This window comes from Octodon degus, unplaced genomic scaffold (genome assembly GCF_000260255.1).
Source record: "Octodon degus isolate 3935 unplaced genomic scaffold, OctDeg1.0 scaffold00022, whole genome shotgun sequence".
Lineage (NCBI taxonomy): Eukaryota > Metazoa > Chordata > Mammalia > Rodentia > Octodontidae > Octodon > Octodon degus.
This window is the reverse complement of record NW_004524598.1, coordinates 3,465,854-3,484,960: the sequence shown is the minus strand read 5'-3', so window position 1 is coordinate 3,484,960 and position 19,107 is coordinate 3,465,854.

The following is a 19,107-nucleotide window of genomic DNA, read 5'->3' as shown; positions in this document are numbered from 1 at the left end:
CTCTATGTATATGTTTTATCTATTTTTCTTTACAATTAATTTAGAACAATTTCTTTTTATATGTCTTGTATGATTTTCTTCATATTTCTCATGCAAAAGGCTCATTTTTCTTGGAAATGTGTTGCTACAATTTTAACTAAATTCAGAAATTTTCAGTCTTACATATTAATTGTGTATCTCTTTCTACTTTGAGAATTTTAAATATGTGAATATGTTTTTTTCATTTTTGGCATAGAGAGAACTATTATATGACTGACCTGTAAATTCTTTCTTCTTGTTTATTGTTTATTTTAGACAATTTTTGTTATTTTTTATTGTTATATTCATTTAAGTTTGTAAATAATTATTATACCATGCAATCTCTTATTAATCTCATGTTTGTTTATTATTATTTTTGTTTTGTTTTTTGTAGAACTTCGTATTGAACTCAGGTCCTTGCTTTTGCCAAGAACGCACTTATTCTACTGAGCTATCTCCCTAGCCCCTTAATCTAATGTTATGTATTCATTTCAGAAATATTCTTCTAACATTCACTCTGTCTATGTCTTACATCTTTCACATTTCAATATTTGTCTACAATTTTTAATTCGCTGTATAATTATTGATTGTCACTAAAGTTAATGAGAAAAAATTAAAAAAACCTTTCATTATATTATAAATTCAAATGCACAATTGTTGCATATATAAAGAGATTTATTTCTTTTATTTTTTCTTTAAAGAGCTTCTATAAAACAATTAGTTAATGTATTTACAAACTTTTCTTTAATTTTTATGAATTTCTAGAAGTTGCTCTCTGAAATGAAGAAATGATGGTAACTGAGATGTAGATTTGTACTCAGAGAAACCAAAGTCAGAGGGAAAAATGAGCACTTCAAAATCTCTATCACCTGTCCAAAGGATACTCAGGAGACCATTCATGTGCACAGGCAGTGTTGTGTTGATGCTGTTACCCAGAGCTCAGCGTACTTTCAAGCAATCAGCATCCGAATGCCTCCTATGTGTGTGAAAATTTCTAAGGTTTAAAAAAAATGTCCCTGTGAATTTTGAGGACTGCAATTCATTTTTTCAAATTCTTCTACCTTTCCTAGAGATTTTCATTATATTTCCTCTATTCAATTCAATCTATCCAGCTATATTATTTTCAGAATTTATAATTTAGTATGAAGAGCAAAATATAAAGAGACATTTTTTGCTTACTATGAATAAGAATTTCCAAAAAATGCAGAATATTTTCAATACATCAAGTAAACAATTGTTATTTCATTGTCACTCCCAGGCAAATAAATGCCAAAATATGGTATTGTAGTGATACTTTACAATTCCGTATCAATTTTCAGAGCAAGCAGCTCTATCGAGTAGATTCATGATGAGATGAAATAAGTACAGAAGGATGAGGCAGCACTCAGCTGATATGAAAATGTCAATCAGAAGGTGAGAAGAGTCATTTGACTGAAAGTAGAGCTTTGTGAAATTCACATATTTTTTCTGTAAAACACAAAAATGAACAAATGCACCAATAAAGATATTTTCTTTAATTTATTTGACAAGATACTGTGGTGTTCAATGAGAGATTAAACCATATCAATAATTATTTCCTGGGTAAGTGAGTGTAGATCAATTTATATAAATTTCAAATTATCAGTAGCTTGAAGTAACAAAAAGTTACTGTTTGTGTTTGCTACAGATACAATTCTGAGTAACGCTGAAGTCCGTTCTCACCTGAGCCACTGAGGCTAATGGAAGTTCTCATTCAATATCTTCCTTCACATCAAGAGGCACAGAGTGTTCGCTGTGGAGCTGTAAAAACTTTTGAACGTGACATTCATAATCTGACTTAGATGTGATTGATCGCAATGTCCCATAGTAATTCCTAACTACAAAATCAGGTATGCTTAGCTTCCCTAGATGCTTGGAAGAACAAGAAAATTTCTTAGCAGCCCTAATTTGTTTTTTCTGTCTTCCAGCAATCTACAGTCTAACAGTGAATTACCATCTACCCCAACATCAACACAAGGATTATGTTAAGGGCCTGAGAACATGTTCATAACAATATGTTAACAATGCAAAAAGTTTGCAATCCAAGAGTGATATTACTTTTATCAAAAAACATACTTAGTGCTATACAAGCTCTTAATAAATTAAGTTATCAAAACAAACATATAAGAAAGATGGTATCATTATTGCCGTATTTTCCACATAAGGACAATGAGGCACAAAGAAACTAAGTGAAATATTCATAATTTTAAAATAATACATATGAGTTTATATAGGCTAATATGTAATATATTTATATACAAATTACAAACTATTTATATAAGGTGTACTATATTTTATATACATATTTATTATGGAAATATATAAAATCCATGTCATTATAATCTATATTATATTAATATATAATTTACAATATGATATATAAATTTATATATACATAGATATCATATATATTTGATTAAACTAAATTACCATTCTAAAGGAAATATTTCTTTTTTTTTCTTTTTTTTTTTGTAGAACTGGCAATTGAACTCAGGCCCTTGCACTTGCCAGAGAAGTGTTTATTTCACTGAGCCATCTCCCTGGCCCTAAAGGAAATATTTGTGAATATGGGGTCTTTTAATATCTTACGGAAAAGTAACCTATTCCATTAGTGTTTTGATAGTCAATCCTGTTTTTAAATTACAAGATGCTTGCTTCTTTATGGATTATGGATGAGTTTTCTGTAAAACTGGCTAGGGTGGAACACTGTGGTAAAAGTGAGTGAAATAAGCAGATACCTATCTAATGGCAGAAGCCAAAGTTATCTTCTAGCTAGGGGATTAGGCGACTTGCATAACATCAAAGATGTTTTATTTGCTACAGATACAAATACTTAATTTGTGTTTGCATGTTCTTAAATATTAGCTAAATTATGCAATTATCATAGTTGTTATTCCAACATTAAAGGGCAGAAAAATAGAATATCCTGAGGCACAAAATCAGGAATATATTAGCAAGTTAAATTGAAGATGCTGAGCTTGTGATTCTTTATAGCTCACTTTTAGAAACACTTTTTTTAAACTACATGTACATACATGCATACACACAAACACACAATCCTGGATTAAGAAGAACTACAAGGACAGTTTTTAAAAAAAGCAGTCATGAAAATAATAAAAATTAATAACCTACCGACTAATTATTAGCCATTAGTCAGGTGGGCAATGTTGTCTAGTTTTAAAAAGAAGACACAAAATACACTGTCCTGCATCAGCTTGAGAGAAAGCCAGATTCCCTGTTTGCTGTGAAATCCAAGATTGATCCAAGTTGCCAGCGCTTCCATTCCTAAAGGTTCTCCTCTCTACTCTCGTCATTAGCATGGAACTGAGAAAAATATTAAGGTATAATGTAGCTAGCTAGCTAGAGAGAGAGAGAGAGAGAGAGAGAGAGAGAGAGAGAGAGAGAGATTTAGCATTTTCACCACTAATTACTTTGTGTAAAATTGCTTAAATACTAAAAGAAATGCAAACCCAATATTTAATATATTTATCAGAATAAACATTTAATTTTAGTAGAAAGCAGTAGATTTATTTTAAGAAAATAAACACTTGAATGTAAGTTACTCTGCTTACAGGTTACTAATAATCACAATATTTAGTATTATAACTTATTCTTAAAACAATTAGTAAGTAATATGAAATATGAAGGAACGCTTGAAGAATTGCACACAAACACTAGACCCATGTGCATAACATAAACATACTTTAGACACGGCCACACGACATACAAGCACAGACACTTGTAGAACCAGCTCTTACTTATCTGTTATTTACATGTTTTCTTGTTCTTATCTAATTATTCTCTTCATGATACTAACGTCTTTAGCCTGACTATATAAGACGTTTATCAACCTGCAGAATTACAACTAGGTAAGCAGATGTGTTAAAAACATAAAATATTTGATTTACCAGAATGTGTTTTATTACTCACACGGTTACACGCATACCTTGGTCACACACACACACACACACACACACACACACACACACGCCATGAAATCTAACATCGGTGAATATAATCAACTAAATAAATATCTTATTTTTTGCTGAGAAAAAATTTTGCATATCATCAGAAGTCTAGGTCCTTGAACACAATACCTCTGGCAAAATGTGAGAAGCACTAATAGTTTATGCAGCGTTATGCATATTAATTTACAAGAAAAACTCTGTGAGAGTATTTTGAATGATTTTGCAATTATGATTTAAAGTAAAAATGGATAATGTTTATTGGTAATTGTTTTATATTTATGTTGAATCATAAAAAACAATTTCACAGTTGAGAAGACATTGCTATAGCTGAAAATATGTCTTTTGTACTGCCTTTATATATTTTAAATGCTCTAGAATAAAAATGTACCTCTAGCTCATCACCAAAATATTTACATTTTATATAAAAATTACCCTAATGGACACAAATTTTTAAGCTGCTTCCAATCTTTAAAGAAGTGAAAAGTGGTTAAAAGGATTTGCTACAATATTTCTATTATAGTTTGGGATTTTCCAAACGACAGCAAAGTAAATGCTCAGCCATTTACCTCCTGCAAAACCCCTCACTTTTGTCCTTGTTTTATGAATCTTATCTTTAATTTGCCATTAATAGGGCTTATCTGTCTGAATCTTATTTAAGTGTTCTAGCTCAACTTACAAAATATCTCGATTCCCTGTACCATTTCTCAAACATGTATGATCTTCCATGGAAATTTTTGTTCTGAATTTTAAGCCTATATCCCCTTGACATAGAACAAATATTTTCTTCAATATTTATTTATTTATACCAGCTAATTCCCAACAACTGTATTTTCTTATTGCTGTAGCTGTGAAATTTGATTGTTTATGTTGTCAGTCACACTGTATATCCATCCTGCAGTGCTATGGAGAGTTTCTATGAAGCATTAGAGCTAATAGTGTTATTGTCATTGACCAAATATTACATGAGTCTCCAGCACTATAATCCAGGGCTCACCTGCCAAATGAGAACTATTCATGCTTTAAAAATGACTTTCCTACTATCCAAATGTTCACAGATGTTACAGCCATTAATGCCATCTTCCCACAACAACTACGTCTCTAAATTTCCAAGAGTAAAATCTGAGCAAAGAATAAGAAGGGTACAATGACACAGAGATTTAATATATTATTAGGATTATTGAAGAATTTACAATCGAATGAGGAAGACTCAAAATTTTTCTTCATAAAACTTTTTCTTCATTTGTGCTATTACATTTAACATCTGGCATTTTAAACCTGAATTAAAAAGAATTCTAAAGCACACCAATTGAATTTGGCTTTGAAAATTGCTGCTGTTCCCATTAAGCAAAACATATTTAAAAAAATTTCATCTCCCTTTTGATTTATCATCTAACTTTTAAAAAAATTAAATATTGTATCTATTCTTATTTTTTTCAACTTGACTGTTCTCACAGAATTATCCTATGCATGCTCTGCTCCCTCGGAGGGAGATGCTCCAGATTAATGAGTTTGAACTCCATAGATTAATGCTCTGTAATTTGAATGATTTTTTTCAGTTGATATTAGCTCACTCTATTTCAATTTGTGAAATCCCTTGCAACCCATACGAACCTAGAGGGAGGACAAAAATAATATTAAGTTAGAACAGCAATGATGTAAGTTGTCACACAATATTTAAAAATGTATAACTCTCAGTTTCTTTAATTAGAGGAAAGAAAAGTGGTGAATTCCAAGTCGGAAAGATAATTTGCTCTATTAAGACTCTTACAAAATGTTTTCCTAAGGCTTGCCCTCTAAATAAGGTGCCCTGAGATGAATTAAGGCAGTTAGATGCTGTTTGTTGAAGTTTGATTTGAGAGATTCAGACTGTGTTTTAGAACAGAACTGAAACAACACTGGCAATGCAAAATAGCGTAAGTGAACGGTGTTACAATGACCGTGTAGGGTTGCAGCCAGTGAAAATTTGGTAACCTGAAAGTGTCTTACAGAGATGTAGGGGAAGTATCATAAAAGAAAATTAAGAAATTCAACATTTTAGATACATAGTGCTATTGATTTATATCAATATTACATACTATCATAATTTTATTCAATAATGTTGATTTAAAATAGTACATGTAATTTTAGAGGAAAACTAAAAACTAAGTTTATATAACATACCTTCAAATTATTTAAGTGTTATAATCCTGTTCTTCTAGAATAGTAGTCTAATGTTAAATAGCATGTAATATTGTCCAAAATAATTACAATCATTTACACATAGTGCATATTGAATGAATCTATATTTAAATATTAATAACCCATAACATTCATCATATGCTTACTGTGCTAAAAAACATTCCCATTACCTTACATGCATTACACTTTTTATCCTCACAGTGGTGAGTTATAGAAAGATGCATTTATCAAAATGCAAGATATTTCTGAAATTTGATAGAGAAATTTGAATACTTTTAAATACATTTGTGCAATATAGTTTTACTTACTGTAATAAAATTTAAAAAGTTCCTGTCTGATTTATGCATATGTATTGGAAAGTTTAAATCATTTACTCACAGTCACAGTGGTATAGTGGTGTAGAAAACATTTACATGGTGACCATCAAAATAGAAAGCTTAACTTTTAAATGCAATTATAACCTGACCATGTGAGCACTGTTTGCAATAAAAATGCTCTGAACAGTTATTTTGACAATATTCCCAAGAGAAAAACAGAAAGAAAAGCCTTTTAGAGGCTTTTGAACCATAGCTCATGGTTTCTATTAAACATTTGCTGTTTTCTCAGAATATAAATATTGCTCATATCATTTAATAAACTAGTATTTATAATCTACTATAGACTGTAGATTTCCAGTAATAGGCAATTATAAGGAAAATGCAAAGTATAGGAAAACAAATTAAAATAATATGATTTAATGTTTAAGTAATGGTTAAACAGCAATAAAAGCAATGTCAAGACAAACTGTAAACTGAATTCCACTTCAGATTCTACATAAAATCCAGTACTGCCCACAAATCGAAGCTAGTTAAATAGATACATTTTTATCAGAAAAGATGACTAGAAGAGATCTAAATGAATGTACAAATTTACTGTTAGGAAAATCTGTGTATTATAATGCACAACCTATAGTAACAACTCAGTGGGCTATTGTGGCCTATTAATTATTTTGAACTAGTAAAAATCTATGCACATGACTAATACAGCCTTAAGAAGATACCTTTTATGTTAAAGTGGTCCTAAGTATCCACTCTAACAATGCCACTTTGCTTGGTTCTGTAAAGTCAAGCTCCCATAAAAAAATGAATGTTGGAGAAGATTTATACACTTCATCTTTACATACAAGACAGAGAAATAGAAAGCCTTCAGTGGATTTGGTTGCCAATTGCCTCATAAAAAAAATCTAGCCTGTTAATTTAAATTCATAAAAATCATTTCATAGAAAGGCAGAGTGATCAGTAATTTTGTTAAAGCCTACACACAAAGGCAGGACATTTGAATTACTCTTTGGAAATAGATCTATTAAAGGATAGAAGCTTCTTCAACTATCAAATAGTACTATGAAAAGATGATGTCATCATAGGAGATAGAGTTGAATCAAGTTTTAAATGAAATAATTATTTTGAGCTATGATGTATTACATATAATATATGATGTATTATATAATTATAATGATAACATATTAGGAAATACTTTCAGAGTGTTTTATAATGTGACGAATCTAATACTCCATAATACAAATACAGTGCACTAAATACTCATTGAGTATCTCTTCTTGAATCTTAATAGGGTAGGTCTTAGAAACACAGGAAAGAATCTTGAAAGGCTCCCATTCCTGAGCAACTTTACAATATGAGAGGAACCGGATACATTTTCTTTTTAAAATCATCATTATCACTTTTATATGGGTAATAATATTAGAGAATATTGAATTTTTACTGATCTGTGGATGCCTTTCAAACTTTGCCTTGAAGCTTGGAAAGACACTAAAAGATAGCAGGAAATAAGAAAACAGTAGAACAGGAAAATAGTAGACTTGTAGGCATTTTGAATATACTTAACTTTAGAGAGCCCCTCTTAATCCTGTTCCTGAGGAATGTTGAGTGGCACTGTGAAACAAAATAATTTAGGATAGAGTGAATATAAACATAAAAATATAGTATGGTTTACAAATATACTCATATGAATGTTGCTTTTCACTTTGATATTGGGAATCAAACTCACAACTTTGCTCTTGCTAGGCAGGCACTGTACTCTGAACCTTTATCGGTGGAATTGTAAGTATTATTGTTATTTCTTTTTTTGTATTTAGTACAGGATCTACAGGGTCTCATTACCTAGATCATACTTGTAGTGATTCTCCTGTTTTCAGCCTCCCAAGTGCTGGCATTACAAGTGTGCACCACCATACCCAGTCTTAATCACACCCTCAGTGTGCCCCAGGGGTGCAGGGCACGCCAGGGAAGGAATTCCAGCTTATGCACTCTGCCTAAGCAAGCACTTTAGTCCACTGAGCTATCTGGATGGCCCCATGAGTATTATTATTGATCATTACTTCATGGAGTTATAGAAGAAGCATGGACAGTAGCCTGTAGAGAACAAAATTGTGGTTTGAAATGTCATTGAAGAGACTTTGGCTATTATTTAGGAGTTAAATGTAGATCATTCTTAAGTGTGGAACACATAGTTGAAAAGTAAATAAAGAATGAAGATGTATATAAGAATTTATTCAAGAGTATAAATATAACACCAGGGATTTGTGTGTGTAGGTAGATAAATTATAATGAAAAATAAGATCAGAGGTGAAGTAACATTTTCAGGTGGATAGATTAAAAGCACTATCCCCTTCCTTGAACAGAAACCCCAAACATTATTTGTAGAATAACAATACTGTTAAATATATTAATCATAATTTCATTTTTTTTGTGTGTGCAGGGTTTCACTATACAGCTAAGACTTATAGTGATCCTCATGTTTTCAGCCTCCCTACTGCTGGGATCACAGATGTGCAGCACAAATCCTGGGGCCCACCACAGGCTCAGTGCACACAGGAGGCAGAGCCAGCGTGGCATGTGTTGCCAGAGATCAAACCCTGGCCTCTGCATTTGCCTACGCAAGCACTGAGTGTACTGAGCTATGTCACCGGCCCTTGTAATATAACTTAAAAAAGAAATATTTAGGTATAATACTAATGAAACACTTAACAGACTTAAATATCGAAAAATGCACATTTATTGGAAAACATCCAAATAAGAGGTATAAGCACAAATTTAAAAAAAATAATTTTGTTGAGAAACAAATAGTAATGAGACAGTTTCAAAACCAATTACTAGGAGCTGGGAAGATAGCTCAGTAAAATAAGCACTTGCCTGGCTAAGTACAAGGGCCTAAGTTCAATCCCTGGTTCCACAAATAAAAAGAAAAAGAAAAAAAGAAAAAAAAATTACTAGCGCAGTTTCAATAATTAATACATTGCCTATTGTTGTCTTAGTGGTTATGCATGGTACAAGATGCAGACATGATATCCTATCCACAAACACAGTTAGAACAAATCTCTCTTTTCACTGAATTAAAAGAATGCCGCTGTGTTACTATACTAGCTATTTTGAATATACAGATATAAAATGGTCTTTCTTTTCTATCTCCCTTTTTTGTTTAGTTTTGTCACAGAAGGGTATTCCATTGTTATTTCAATATTGTAGGTGCAAGAATTCAGCAAAATATTCTAATATAATCCTATAGTCCATAATAGTAGTGGGTTTACCGTAAGACTGGCAATGTCAAAAGTTATTGATTTGAGCCTTTTATCACTCAGCATATTAATATGGCTCTAATTTTTACACTTTTTTATATTTTCTGCTGGATGGTTAAGACCAAGACAAAGCAAGACATATTTAACAAGAAATGTAACTTTTGTATTTGATAAGCTCAGTCAAATCCCCTCAGGATTTATCCTGAAACCCTGTACCACAGTTCGTAGATTCTTTTTCAGTGTCAGCCATGTGGATAAGTCACGGCTATTGCTTGATCAATTTGCTGTATATGAAAGCCTGAGAGAATGTTTTCTCTCCATGGGACTCTCTTTATGCACACTCTACATCATCAATCACTTTCCTCTCTGGCCCCAAAATCTCCTTGATCAGGAAATTTGGGACCCAACTGAGTTAAATGATGTTACAGTACAGGTTCCCCTACGTCCTGAGTCTTCACTGAACTTTAAAGGATAGGGCCAAAATGTTGGCTGTCCTTACAGCCCTTCTTTTTGTCTATGTGTTGGTCTACAAATTTAGGTTTTAAATCCTCCAGAAAAGAAGCTTATTATTGTAACCCTGCATCATAAGCCATTGAGCTTAACCTCATTATCAATCTGAATATCAAACATTTTAGGCATAACATGGAACAGGTATTTTCATTGATAAGTTAAAGTTCCTACAAAATATGAAGAAAAAAGTTAAAAAAATAAAAAAATTAAAACTAGGAACAAACAGTTACATATTTTTACAAAGAAATTGAGAAATATAACCATATACAGCATTATAGCAGGACAGTCCTGTGACATTTTTTCCTTGTCTCTTCACTTATTATCATTTTTTTAAACAAACATTTACTTGAGAGACAGTACGGCAGTAATTAGTATGTCATCACAGGAGGTACATATTTAGAAGAATAGATTGACAGGCATTCCAAGCATGACATTACCATCACACATTGTGATCTTCAGTGCAGTTCTTAGTTCACAGATATCAGCATATGTAGGTAGTCAGGTTGAGAATCCTACCAATTAACTGCTAGTTTGGAAAACCTGCTGATGTTTCTCAGGATCATTGCCTTACCCATCTTGTGCATATAAATGTATGGCTTTGCTCCTGTCATTTTTCCCAGCTTTCTACTTGCCCTCTCCTCGTTGTGAAATCCTGAAGTTCTCGCTTTCCTTTTAATTGTATTATACCTTTCTTTTTGTATTTCTTCATTTGAGTTCTTATACTAGGAAGACTATACAATACTTACACATGTGGGTCTGGTTTATTTCACTTATGAGTATGTTTTCAAGTGGCATCCACTTAAATATAAAGTCTTTGAGTTTGTCATTCTTTATAGCTGAGTAATACTCATTGTATAAAAATACCACATCTTTCTCGTGCATTTCTCAGGTGATGGGCATTTTGGTTGTTTCCAAGACTTGGCTCTCATGAATTATGCTGCTATAAACATAGGTAAACATTTAGCACTATGATATGATATTTTGTTGTTCCTCCAGGAAATTCCCAGTAGCGGGATAGCTTGTATGAATGAGATTTCTCATCTTAGTTTTTTGAGGAGTCTTCACACTGATTACCATAATGGTTGTACCAGTCTAAATTCTCACCAGCAGTGGGAAGGGTTCCTTTTCCCTCATAGCCTCTCCAACATTTGTTGTTGGGTGATTTCTTTATGAAGCCATTCTTTCTGGGGTGAGATGGTATTTCAGTATTGGTTTATTTTGCATTTCACAGATGGCTAGTGAAGTGGAGCATTTTTTCACATATTTATTCTCTTCTTTAATTTTGTCCTCTGAGAAGTGCGTGCTCATCTCAGATGCCCACTTCTGGAATGGGTCTTTAAATTTTGGGGCCCTAGTGATTTTTAGTTCTTTATAAATTCTAGAGAGTAGACCTTTGTTTGAGTGCTTATTAGTCAAGAGTTTTTTCCAATGCATGGGTTTTCTTTTCACATTGTTTGTAATTTATTTTGAAGTGCAAAAACTTCTCAATAAGAGGACATCCCACTTGTAAATTCTTTCAAGTATTACCCGTGCAATTTGATTTTTGTTCATGAACTCCTTTCCTAGCTCTATGTCTTCAAGAATTCCTTCTACTTTCACTTCCAGGACATTTAGTGTTTCTGTTTTAATGTTTAGATCTTTAAATAATTTTGAATTGAGCTTAGTGCATGGGGATAGACCTGGGTCAAGTTTTAGTTTCTGGCATGTAGAAAGCCAATTTTTCCAGCACCATTTGTTAAAGAGGCTATCTTTCTTTCAGTAAGCTTGTTTGGCCCCTTTGTCAAAAATAAGTTGGCTGAGTGTGTTCTTAGAGGCTTCTGCATCTTCTAATCTATTTCCATTGATCCTCAGGTCTATTTTGTTACCAGTACCATGCTGAATATATCACATTAGCTTTGTAGTATAATTTCAGGTCAACAATTTATCTAGGTCTGTGAGGTACATCGGTGGTAGTTTGATAAGGATTGCATTGAATCTGTATAGCAATTTTGGGAGTAAGGCCATCTTCCCAATGTTGGTTCATCCTATCCAGAAGCATGGAATGTCTTTCCATTTTCTGAAATCTATAATATCTCTTCTCAGAGTACTATAATTTTCCTCAAAAAAGTGCTGACTTCTTTCGTTAGACTAATTCCAAGGTATTTCATTTTCCTCAGTGCTATTGTAAAAGGTATTATTCCTTTAATTTCTCTCTCAGTGTGTTTGTTATCTGTGTAGAGAAATGCTATTGACTTTTGAGTATTGACTTTATATTCTGCTATACTACTAAATTTGCGTATTAATTCTTGTAGCTTTTTGGTGGAGTTTTTTGGGTCCTTCAAGTAAAATATCATGTCATCTGCAAGTAATGATAATTTAACTTATTCTTTACCTATTCTTATTCCTTTTGTTTCTTTCTCTTCTCTAATAGCTCTAGCTAATTATTCCAGAACTATATTTAATAGGAGTGGTGATAGAGGACATCCTTGTCTTGTTCCAGATCTAAGAGTAAAAAATTTCAGGCCTTCCCCATTTAGAATTACGTTAGCTGTTGGGTTTTCATACATGGCTTTTACCAGATTGAAGTAGAGGCCATCTATTCCAATTTTCTGTAGGATTTTGAACATGAATGAGTGTTGGACTTTGTCCAAAGCCTTTTCTGCATCAATGGAGATGATGATTTGGTTTTCAGATTTGGCTCTTTTGATATAGTATATTACATTCATAGATTGTTGAATATTGAACCATCCTTGCATCCCTGAGATGAATTCTACCTGGTCATGGTGTATGATCTTCTTGATTATCTGCTGTATTCTATTTGCTAGGATTTTATTGAGGATTTTTGCATCTATGTTCATGAAGGCAACTGTCTTTTAGTTCTCTATTTTAGTTGCATGGAAGTATAACATTTATGTATGGAAAGATTCAACATTGCAACGTTTTCATTACTCTCAGATTTATATATAGGTAATTCAATTCTCAATAAAACTTTAGTAATAGTTTTAGATATAAATAATATTATCCACATGTTTATATGGAAGACAAAAAATCAAACAGATGGCACAATTTTAAAATTAAAAATAAATTTTGAGGACACAAACTACTTTATTTCCAGTGAATATATAGCAATAGTCATGAAAACTATGTACTAGTATTGAAGGGTTATACATACAAGTCAAATGAACAGAATAAACAATGCATAAGTCACCTCATGTAAATATAACATGCAAACATCAATGATGGAAATGCAGCTTTGTCAGAAATAGTAGGACATTGATGGGCATAAATAAATTAACATAACTACATAGCTGAGGGAAAGTTAATTTTAAATTGTCAGCAATGTAACTATTCAATATAAGAGTAAAATTTATGATATATCTAAATGGAAGACTTAAGTCTAAAGCTAGTCAAGATGTTCTTAGAGGTGCCAGGGAGATGGCTCAGTAGAATAAGCGCTTCCCTTGCAAGTGCAAGGGCCTGAGTTCAGTCCCCAGTTTCAGTCCCCAGTTCCACAAAAAAAAGTGTTCTTAGATTTGACAGGACAGTCACAAACAATAAAGAAAATATAGATGTAATTTTTAACTGAAATGAGTGTATTTGTTTTGTATCAGTTCTTAATAAGTAGACAAACCATAAGAAAAGTTGTGTGAAATGCATTCAAATTATATATCTAAATAATTATTATACAGAATATATAAGGAATCCTCAAATTTCAACAGGAATAAAACAACACATTTAGAGGGAGACAAAAAATGAAAAAGAGATAAATACCAGCAACTCACCTTCTGCAGGACAAGGTGCTCAGAGACTCTGTAAAACAACAATGTGGAGTTGTACCAGGGTCAGGACACATGGAAACAAAGAACTGAAAGAGAAGAAAAAAATTGGATTCATTGCTTCAGAAGAAATAGCTCATCAGCGCAGAACAGGGACAGTACGGTGTGGAGAGCAGTTGTGTTGACAATCCAGCAGGCAGGAAGGCAACAAGAACAATGTTGCTTCTCACGGTCAACTGAAGCCTTAATCTGGGCTGGTATGAAATTATGCAGTCAAAGGCAAAAGTGAGAACTTGAGACATTGTTTCCAGAGAGGTACCCCAGCGCCCACATTTGGTGAGTGAGTCAGTGTTTTGCCGGCACATAGAGCCAAGAAGGGGAGGCTGTGGGTGGGAGGAGTAGTCATTTTATTTCAATGTACTTGGGGCTTGAACTCCAGCACCAGAACCACCCCAGGGGCACTTCACTACCAATGTTCCATAGTGGAATGAAGGAAGGGGCATTCAGCCACAGTAGACTCCAAGGAGCTGGAGAGCAGAGTGAAAGAACTCTGAGAAATATGACCTGGGACCTAGATTTCATTCCAGTAGCTGTCATACTCCAATGCAAGCTCTAGCTACCTAGGCCTTGAGGTAACCTCCTACTCTGTGACCAGCAATGCAAGAGGAAAGCAGCCTCACCTGCTCATGTGACAAGGATGGTCTCCCTCCTCTACAGTCAATGCATGCGGGAAGTCAGTGGTATGCTTAAGATCAGCCTTGCACCCAGCAGCAATCCCACTGCAGACTTGACAGGCATACTTAGTACACATTTTAGCTCTAATGATGGAAATAGCAAAGAACTGAAGACACCAGAGGAATTACGTTCTTTTCATTTCTCTTTTTTTGGGGGGATGGGGAGGTGTTTAGATTTTGACTTTTTTGTTTAGTTTGCTTTGTCTGTCCTGTCTCTCTCTTTCTTCATCTATGTTTCTTTCATCTTTTGGTATTTTTATGTGAATGAACATTGTTTCTAGTCTTCCTGGTTTATCTCAATATTCTTTGATTTCTCATCCTTTCTTTCCCTCCTGTGTTCTTCTTCAGCTTCACAGAGATTGACTGCATAGTCCTTTGCTCTTCAGCCTTGCCTCTTTTTTTATTTCTTCAGACATCACACAGTTGCCTCCCTTATAAGTATTCAATTCCCTTTCTCAACAAAATAAAATCACTTTCTGAAGTGGAACCTCATTACTTTCATTTTATTAAAAATCTTTTGCACATCAAAATAAACCACTAAGAGATTGAATACAAAACCATAGAGTAGGAAAATACCTTATTCAGACAAGGGACTAGTATCTAGAACATATAAATAATTGAAGAAAAAATTGATACCCCCAAAATTTAAAGATACAATTCTGGGAAGATAGTGTGTTGGTTTAAGTGTTTATGTCTCATGTGCAAGAGTGAGGTTCAATCCCTGGTACTGCGAGTTTTGCTAGCCCTGGAATTCTGGAAGCAGCAGGCTGTCCACTGAGATGAGGCATAGTGGTGCATGCCTGTTAACTCCAGCACTGAGGAGGCTGAGAAAAGGAGATCATTACAAGTATGAGATATATAGCAAGAAACTGTACCAAAAGAATAAATAATTAAATAAATGATTTAAAATATAAGATTCAGTCAGAAATGAATACATACTTCTCAAATGATGATGTATAATTGGCAAATAAATGTATGAAGAAATGTTCAACACGAGTGTTCATATGAATTAAAACAATGCTGAGACTCTATTTCAAAACAATGGCTATTTTCAAGAAATCAACATTCTGGCAGGGCTGTCAGGAAAAAGGAGCACTTAAGTGAAATAAATTGGATACACATGTGTTAATATTGTATCATCTGTCCAGTGTGAAGTATCAAGTACAAATAAAAGTTAAACTGTATGATACATATTGTCAAATAGGAAGAAATTGTTCAAAAACAAAGAGAACGTAAGGAGGGACAAGAGAGAAAAGAAGAGAACATTTTGGCTGACACTGACAATCTGAGGTACAAGATCTCAGGATAAATGCTGAGGGGATTTCACTGACCTTATCAGGCCCAAAAGCTACAAATCTTGTTGCATAGGTCCTGCTTTACCTTGGTTTTAACCATCCAGCAGAAAAGTATAAAAACGAAATATAAGAAGTAAAGCCATGGTGTTATGTTGAGCTGTAGGGGACTCAGGTCAACAATTTCTGACATTGCCAGTCAAGCGGAAGACCCAATACTATTATGGGCTACTGGACTCTTTTAGAATATTTTGCTGAGTTAACACACCTATAATATTCAAATAACGGAACTTAACCAAAAAAAGGGATACAGATGAATGTCCATTTTGTATCTGTGTATTCAAAGTGGTTAGGATAGATATATAGTTACATTCTCTTAATGAATAGAGTGATTTGTTCTAATGGTGTTTGTAGATAGGATATCAAGTCTACATCTTGTACAGCCATTAACCACTGGGAGGAATGTATGCAATGTGTTAATTATTGAAACTGCCCTACCAATTTGATTTGAAACTGTCTCATTGCTATTTGCTTATCATTAAAATTATGAAAAAAACGAGAAAACTGTAAAATATAAACAAAGCTTTGTAAGTAAGAAGTAAAAAGAGAGGGTGGAGGGGAGTCAGGGAAAAAGGCTTCAAGACTTGTCATGTATACATATGAATGAATTCTCTATGATGAATGTGATCATTATGTATATCTAAATTGTCATTAAAAATTTAATAAAACTGTACCAATAAGCAAAAAACAATGACTCCAATTAAAATATTGACAGAAAACTGAACAGATATTTCTCTACAGAAATAGCTACAGAAATTTAGATATGTTTAATATTAGTCTGTATGAAAATACAAATTAAAGCCACAGTGGGATATGTAACTATGGCAATGACAAAAGGAAAAACCGAATAGTGACACTTCTAGAGCTACTATATGTCCAATTAATCTACCTTCTTATTAACTTCTCTAATGGAAGGAAAATTTACATTCATGGAAAATTGTTATGAGTGTTGTATGTTTACATCATTCATATGCTTTTTTATTTTCGTTTTAATTATTATTATTTATTGATGCAGGGTATCACCATGCAGTTCTGACTCATAATGATCCTCCTGTCTCAGCCTCTCCAGCGCTGGAATTTCCCAGTTTCAGGGCTGCCACAATACACCAGTGATTCTGGGGTCGGCAAAGCATTTGCTTGCCAGCTAGATTCTTAGACCACAGAGCTATCTCCCTAGCCTGATATTATTCATAATAACTCCTTTCAATAAGTTAATGACTTGTTGATCAATCATTAGTCAGGTGCCTTTCAAAAAGTGAAAGACATCATAAGGCATGGGCTACTATTCAACAGTACCACAAAATATTACTTAGCAATTAAATAGCAATGTGTTGATCTGAGGAAATATTTAGACAGTTATTCTGTGTGACAGGAGTGCAAGCAGTAAAGATCATCAATTGTATGATTTTATTTGCATAATATTTTTGAAATGATAGAATTGTAAGAATTGAGAACAAATAGTAATTGCTAGCATTTAAGGAGGGGTAGGGCAAAAGGAGGCACATGTGGCTATAACAAATAGTAAATGCCAATTTAATAAAGAGATGCTATAGGCTTTTCTATGTAGACAAATATGCCATCATCAAATAAGCTTTATTTCTCTTCTCCATAGATCTCTATAAATTAATTACCAGATCCTCTAATGCATTGAATGAAATTTACAGAACTATGTTCAGTAAGCTGGTTCATGCACAGCTATTAGATTTAATACATATAATAAATTGACATTGAGATATAAATGGGAATTTTTTTACAGGTTTCATTTTGCTGGAAGTATATTTCAAGGAGAATTAGTGTGCGGAGCACTTATCCTTTGGTAGCCATAGAATGACAACTGTGAAAGAAAGGAGAAGCAGGCATGAGTGGATGGAAAGTTGAGCTGTGAAGCACACTGAACTTCAGAGGATTAGGTCATACTCAGGGCACTAGATCTACCAAGCCCATGAGTGTCATCTCAAGGCAGGTTAAAAATGCAGAAGCTTGCATACTATGGCCCCAGTCCTCTACAGCACTTGTTCTGCCTCCAGGAGGCCATGCCTAAGGGTGAAGTGAGGTCAGGCACTGCAAGCTGGTGACACAGCAAAAAGCTACACTGATAATCCTGTTGTATTTTAAGGACTCTCTACACTGATTTCCATAACAGTTGCATCAGTCTACATTTCCACTAGCAATAGAGAAGAGTTCCTTCTTCCCCACAGCCTCTCCAACATTTGTTGTTGGGTAATTTTTTCATGATAGCCATGCTTTCTGGGGTGAGATGTTATCTCAGTGTTGTTTTAACTTGCATTTCACGGATGGCTAGTGATGTGGAGCAATATATATATGGTTCTCTAATTTCATCCTCTGAGAAGTGTGCACCATCATAAACTAGGCCTTAAGGCACTGAACATATTCAGACACTTAATAAAGGCATTAAAGATTTTTGACCCCTAACAATAAATGTTTTTTTCTTTTTTAACTCATTTACCACTGTATGGTTCATTATTACCTTTCCTTTCCTAGTGAATTTTCTGGATGAAGTGACTGTAAGAAGACAATATCCCCAAGAAAGGACAAGAGGCAATCACTCAGCCAGACACTGTAACTAGTGGAGTAGTACAAACGACAGGAAGGTGGTCCCAGCTGGACCATGCCCAGTTTAGTGACCATGGTAAAAACTTCAAAGTCAGGAAGTAGGCAGAAAAAACAGCTGGCTCAAAGGAAACTCCTAGTTTTAGCTTTTTAAGGCTTATTAATAGATTTTTATACTGGCTGTAGTCATTTACATTCCCACTGACGATTTACAAGAGTTCCTTTTCAGCATTTGTAGCATTAGATCTTTAAATTTCTTATAGAATTAACAGTGAATCCAGGACTGGGAACAAAGCTCAGCATCATAAACACCTGCCTGGCAAGCACAAGATCCTGAGTTTGATCCCTGGTACCTAAAATAAATAAATAAATAAATAAATAATAAATAAATAAGGTGAATCCAAAAAATAAAAAAGTGTACTGTATTTCCTT